A 6283-nucleotide genomic window follows, 5' to 3' on the forward strand; every position below is an offset into this window, starting at 1 on the left:
AGCAGCGTCGTATTTCAGGCTCTTATTTATAGGCGGCATGTGCTCGAAATCGAAGATCAGCAGAAAAACGCGTGAGGGTCGTGATTATTATTCATCCATCCATCCATGCATCCATTCATTCATTTCAATGGATTCTCACAGAGCTCTAAACGCTCATCACCCTCGCGTTCACAATTAAAGACAGATGAAATCAAACGGCCAAGAGGCTCCATCGCGTCCATCTTCAGCTCAATCCCAAACCAAAAAACCCTCAAACCCTGCGGGATCATCCTCATCCCGCATCTTACATCCGCCTGATCATCAAAGGAGCCGCGGGCGCGCCTGGAATTCTCCTGAACGGATACAATGTTGCAAACCAACCGAACGCGGCGGCCAAACGTTCCAAAAATGATTTAAGCGAACGCATTTTAGCGCCAGTACCTGCCGAAGAGCGCGTTCCACCCACCTGAAGTGTGTCACTGCTCTTAGACTTCGCGATGTGGCTCGACTCCACCCGAACGCGACGAGGAAAAACCCGCAACACCTCGAGCTCACCGTCCGCGCGCTCCTCTGCCAAACGCGCTCACACGTCGAGTGTTTCCCCGGTTAGTTCTCACTCTCTTCCTCTTCTCTCTCTCTCTAGTTCATAAGATGTGAGGGGAACCTCGGTGTGACGCAGGAGAGGATGCAGGTGTCGCTGCGCCTTTAAGATCCCCGACGGACACGCGGATGAGCGTCCGGCGCGCACTCCCGATATTCGGTATCGCCGGAGGATCGTACAGGGAGATTTTTTAGTTGCCAGGGCGCTCCGGAGGCACGTGAGGTTTCCCTGCTTATTGTGACATCACCGGGTCTCCCAGTCACCAATATGACGCTAGCGAGCGGCCGTGACGTAACTTAAAGCAACTTTTAAACACGATAGCAGGGTGATATGGTGGTACTTTGATTCCTCCTCACACTGTATTGAAATCCACATATTCTTATTTCTTTGGTACATTTTTAGCAAAGCACTTTAATATGCTTAAATGTTAAATATAATGTGCAATATGCAAATGGAATGTCATATTAAAAGTGTTTCATGGCAAGCTCAAATATGATCACATTTATGTTGCAGTTTAAAAATTAATCTCATTAAAGTTACTACTGTTATGATGAAAAAACCAAAACACCTTTAGACACATTATCATGTTGATAAGTCCACGCCCGTAGCTATTTAATTGACCACTAGCCAAAGTTTTTAGACACAAATGCACACATTTTCTTCTAACTTACTGTTTGTTTTGTTAAGATTTTAAATTTTATTTGGACAAAATCACTAGCTCCAACAATTTGAAAGCATTAATATTAATAATGTGCATCTTATAATATAATCTATTTTTTATAATATAAAGTTGGCTGTAATCTCTCTGATCATTTTTGGATGCGCCTTTAAATGTTTATATGCAGGCCTGTAGCCAGCCTGGTGGTTTTTCTCAATAAGTGGACTTATTTGCAGTTATTCACCTCATTTTCAATTTAATGAAGAGGTTTAAATACTGCATTTTAATCACATTAAGCACTTTTCTGTTTAAATAGCTTGTCAGATGGTCATCATAACCAAACTTTTTGATGTACCAAAACATTTCCTAAAATATTCTGAAAAAAACAAAACATTAAATTATTACATGATTTATCATTAAGAAAAAAAATAGGATTCGCTAAATGTTTTTAAAGACAGTAGCTTATGTTCATTTATTAGGCAAATAATAATCTGGCCAGCAGATTCAACTTTCCTCAGTTAGAATTGAGCCATTTGAATAAAACAAATAAGTAAAAAAACAATAATGGGTCACACTTTTTTGATGCTGTTTGTTGAATTTAAGTTACTTTGCATCTACATACCAACTAATTCTTATTAGATTATAGGTAGACTGTTAGGTTAGGGTTAATGTGCTTAATAATGTGTCTTACAGTCAGTTAAATATCTGTTGAAGGCACAATATCAGCAGACATTAAGCAGACGGTCTACTAACACTCAAATGGACCAACAAAATAAAATGTTATCCAATAATAGTGTAGATATTCAGTTTCTCTAGATTTTTCTCTGGTAAAAAAGTTAAACTGAATAAAAATTCATGGATCGCAATAGCGTGATTAGTATTAAAATGTACTTTAATAATTTTGGTGCTTAACACCTTTGGTTTCATAATACGATCCAAGATAAAATTTCCTTGCAAAATGATTTCTCTATTTAACAACAATACAGTAGGTCAGTAGGGAAAGATCACTTCGCTTTGGTCTGATTGTGTTTTCTTGCACAGATGTTGGACTCATGAAAAATAATAGTTTGCAATGGACATAAACTGATTAGCTGAAGTCACAACAGCCGATAGAGGATCCCATTTGGTCCTAAAGCCTTCTTCGATGGGTTTGTTACACTATTTATGATGGCATTCATTCATTTTCTTTTCAGCTTAGTCCCTTTATAAACCAGGGGTCGCCACAGCGGAATGAACCGCCAATTTATCCAGCATATGTTTTACGCAGCGGATGCCCGTCCAGCTGCAACCCAACACTTGGAAACACTGCTGCACACTGGTGGTGGTGTGGAGAGACCCTCTCATGATTGTAAAGTGCATTGAGTTTATGGCCATACATGATACATCCACTATAAAAATGAACATGACTGACTGACTTACTGTTGGAGGAAAAAGGAGAACCTGGGGGAAACCCACACAAGCGTGGGGAGAACATGTTAACTCCGCACAGACATGTTAACTGGCCTGGTAAGGACTTGTACCAGTGACATTCTTGCTGTGAGGCAACAGTGCTAACCACTGAGCTGCCGTGCCGACTTATTAAGAAAAAGGGAGGAGGAATAGGAGTGGAAAGGATGAATTCTTCAAGACTAAGACGACTGAGGTAAGAAACTCTGGTTATTTATAGTGAGTTAGGAATGATCAGATTGATGAATCGTGTGTTAGCTAATGCAGGACCAGCTGTGATCAATCATAAGCACGTGATCCTCTCCAAATTCACATAGTTGAAATTTAACAGGGAGATTATAACCTTTGACTTAAACTACAGTAGTCAACATTTGAAGTGGATCAAACATGTGTCCTAAGACAACTTTGATGAAAGTTTTGATCCACTTTAAATGTTGACTACTGTGCATACACTCACCGGCCACTTTATTAGGTACACCTGTCCAACTGCTTGTTAACGCAAATTTCTAATCAGCCAATAATATGGCAGCAACTAAGTGCATTTAGGCATGTAGACATGGTCAAGAAAATCTGCTGCAGTGGGCTCAGCTGGGCTCATTAGTACAAATTGAGCATTGTGTCAACGCCACAGCCTACCTGAGTATTGTTGCTGACCATGTCCATCCCTTTATGAGCACAGTGTCTCCATCTTCTGATGGCTACTTCCAGCAGGATAACGCACCATGTCATAAAGCGTGAATCAACTCAGACTGGTTTCTTGAACATGACGATGTGTTCACTGTACTCAAATGGCCTCCACAGTCACCATATCTCAATCCAATAGAGCTCCTTTGGGATGTGGTGGAATGGGAGATTGGCATCATGGATGTGCAGCCGACAAATCTGCAGCAACTGTGTGATGCTATCATGTCACTATGGAGCAAAATCTCTGAGAAATATTTTCAGTTCCTTGTTGAATCTACTCCATGAAGGATTAAGGCAGTTCTGAAGGCAAAAGGGGGTCCCAATGCTGGTACTAGTAAGGTGTACCTAATAAAGTGGCCGGTAAGTGTATATTCGCCTTTTCCACTTCAGCACAGGTATCACAGCATATGAAAGACTGTAAACTCCTGATTTAGCAGCTCTTCTGTGGCACTGCTGCACAAAAAAAACAACAACATTTCTATCATTTAGTAATAACATCGTACAGAAAGAAAACAAGTGCAATCATCAACAATCAAAATTTCATGAATATATTTATATTATATATAGGTGACAATTTATTACATATTTCATAAATACAAAAAAACAAATCGGAAATAAATGTCCCAGCCAGGCCTTGGTGAACAGATCAATCTTAAATTACACAAACCAATGATAACAATACGCTTTATGATACTTCAGTCAAACAAACCCACACAGGTTTCTTCACAAACTCACACAAAATAACATCCATGTGTTTTTCTCAGGGAACTGTGAACATGACAATACTGTGCACGATAATTAAAAGAGAAATGTAGACGGTTAAAGCATGGGAAACTTTCAGAAACAAACAAACACGTGACTCTGTAAACAGCAGATGAATTTTCAGTGACGGCTTCAGTTAAACTCATATGCTTGATATTTCAGAAATGAATGCGGACAGAAGTTGTAGTGGGGAACAAAAGCCGAAAGCATTCCCTTTCTGGTAAACACTAAAATGTAAGACAAGATCATTCAGTTATTGTAATGTAAGACTGAAAGCAAATACAAATGACAGGAAAAACATGCATTAAAAAAGGCCAAGATTTGTCGACAGGTAGACACTCGTTTTATTCAATTCAATCATTTTTCCTCCACATTTAAGGCTCATTGACATTTAAGACTTGAAGAGCGTCTGATTCTTCTTTTTTAAACTAATAAATATTTGACTTTGAATAGAAATCAGGTTGTTTTTGTAACCCAAATGTGAATTAAAGCGCTAGTGATTTAATCAGGAGGGTCCTTACGGAAGCTTCTTTCTGCCACAGAATAAAAAGACAAAAAAGTAATGGCATTTTCTAAAATCTCAAAGCATAAATGTCAGAATTATGAGAAATGTATTTAAAAATAAATGTGAAAAAACACTTAAATGTGCAATTTAAACCATATTTTTCCCAGAAAATGTCTCAGAGTTGTGAGTTTTTCAGAATTTAGAGAAATTATATGAACTGCAAATGCAAGAAACAGCTATAATTGATGATATAATAAATAAATAAATAAATATATAATTTTTCCCCTCACGATTCTGAAAAAAAAGTCTAAACTGTGAGATATAAACCAAAATACTGATAAACTTCCACAATTTCTGGGATAAAAATTAAATTGAGTAAATATAAAGATCATTTTATTTTATTTTTCACCTCACGATTCTGAGAAATAAAGTCTGAATTGCGAGATATAAATAGAAAAAATGCTGAGGAACTCACCAGATACAAAAAAACAAATAAATGTCTTCGTTTGTGTCCTACAATTTTCCAATTTCTGTGATAAAAAATATATATATATGTGTATGTGTGTGTATATATATATATATATATATATATATATATATATATATATATATATATATATATATATATATATATATATATAATTATTATTTTCACAGTTCTGGGAAAAAAGTGCATATATTTTTGCTAAATTTGGAGAATTGCAAGATACAAACGGAGACTGTGATTTGCATCTGGTGAGTCTGTTAGCATTATTTTCCGTTTAAATCTCACAATTCAGACTTTTTTCTCAGAATCGTAAGTGTAAAAATAAAATAAAATAATATATAATACTATATATATATAAAATTATATATATATATATATATATATATATATATATATATATATATATATATATATATATATATAATTATTTTTTTTACTAATTTTAATGTTTATCCTAGAAATTGGAAATTGCAGGATACAAAAGCAGACATTTTTTATTTTATTTTTTTATTGCATCTGGTGAGTTTGATGAGTTTATCAGCATTTTTTGGTTTACAGTAAATCTCACAATTCAGACTTTTTTCTCAGAACTGAGAGGGGAAAAATTATATAGATATATCATTATTATCACAGAAATTGGAAAATTGCAGGACACAAACGATTTATTTTTTTGCATCTGGTGAGTTTCTCAGCATTGTTTCCCTTTATATCTCACAATTCAGACTTTATTTCTCAGAATCGTGAGGTGAAAAATAAAATAAAATGATCTTTATATTTACTCAATTTAATTTTTATCCCAGAAATTTGAGAATTGCGCGATACAAATGCAGGTTTCTAATTTATTTACTTGCATCTGGTGAGTTTGTCAGCATTTTTTTTTTTATATCTCACAATTCTGACTTTTTTCTTAGAACTGTGAGGGGAAAAATAAAATAACATTATATATATATTTACTAAGCAGAATTACATTTTTAGTTTCTATGCCAGAAATTGGAAAATTACTAATCCAAATTCTGACGTCTATTTTTTTGTTTGCATCTGGTGAGTTTGGCAGAATTTTTTTTTATGTATATCTCACGATTCAGACTTTTTTCTCAGAATCGTGAGGAGAAAAATATAATAAAATTATAAAATGATACATATTTACTTTGCACAGTAACC

The 6283-nt window shown here is 35.5% G+C and overlaps 1 protein-coding gene across 2 annotated transcripts in view; it reads right to left on the reverse strand.

Annotated features, from left to right (window-relative positions):
- Window positions 1-744, reverse strand: part of gng4 (guanine nucleotide binding protein (G protein), gamma 4) — a 40352-nt gene extending 39608 nt beyond the window's left edge. For both annotated transcript variants that reach the window (XR_015506472.1, XM_087279857.1), the window contains exon 1: window positions 446-744. The gene's annotated coding sequence lies outside the window, so the exon portion shown is untranslated. The remainder of the gene's footprint in view (window positions 1-445) is intronic.
- Between the last annotated feature and the right edge of the window lie 5539 nt (window positions 745-6283).

This window comes from Danio rerio, chromosome 13 (assembly GCF_052040795.2).
Source record: "Danio rerio strain M-AB ecotype USA chromosome 13, GRCz13ab, whole genome shotgun sequence".
Taxonomy (NCBI): domain Eukaryota; kingdom Metazoa; phylum Chordata; class Actinopteri; order Cypriniformes; family Danionidae; genus Danio; species Danio rerio.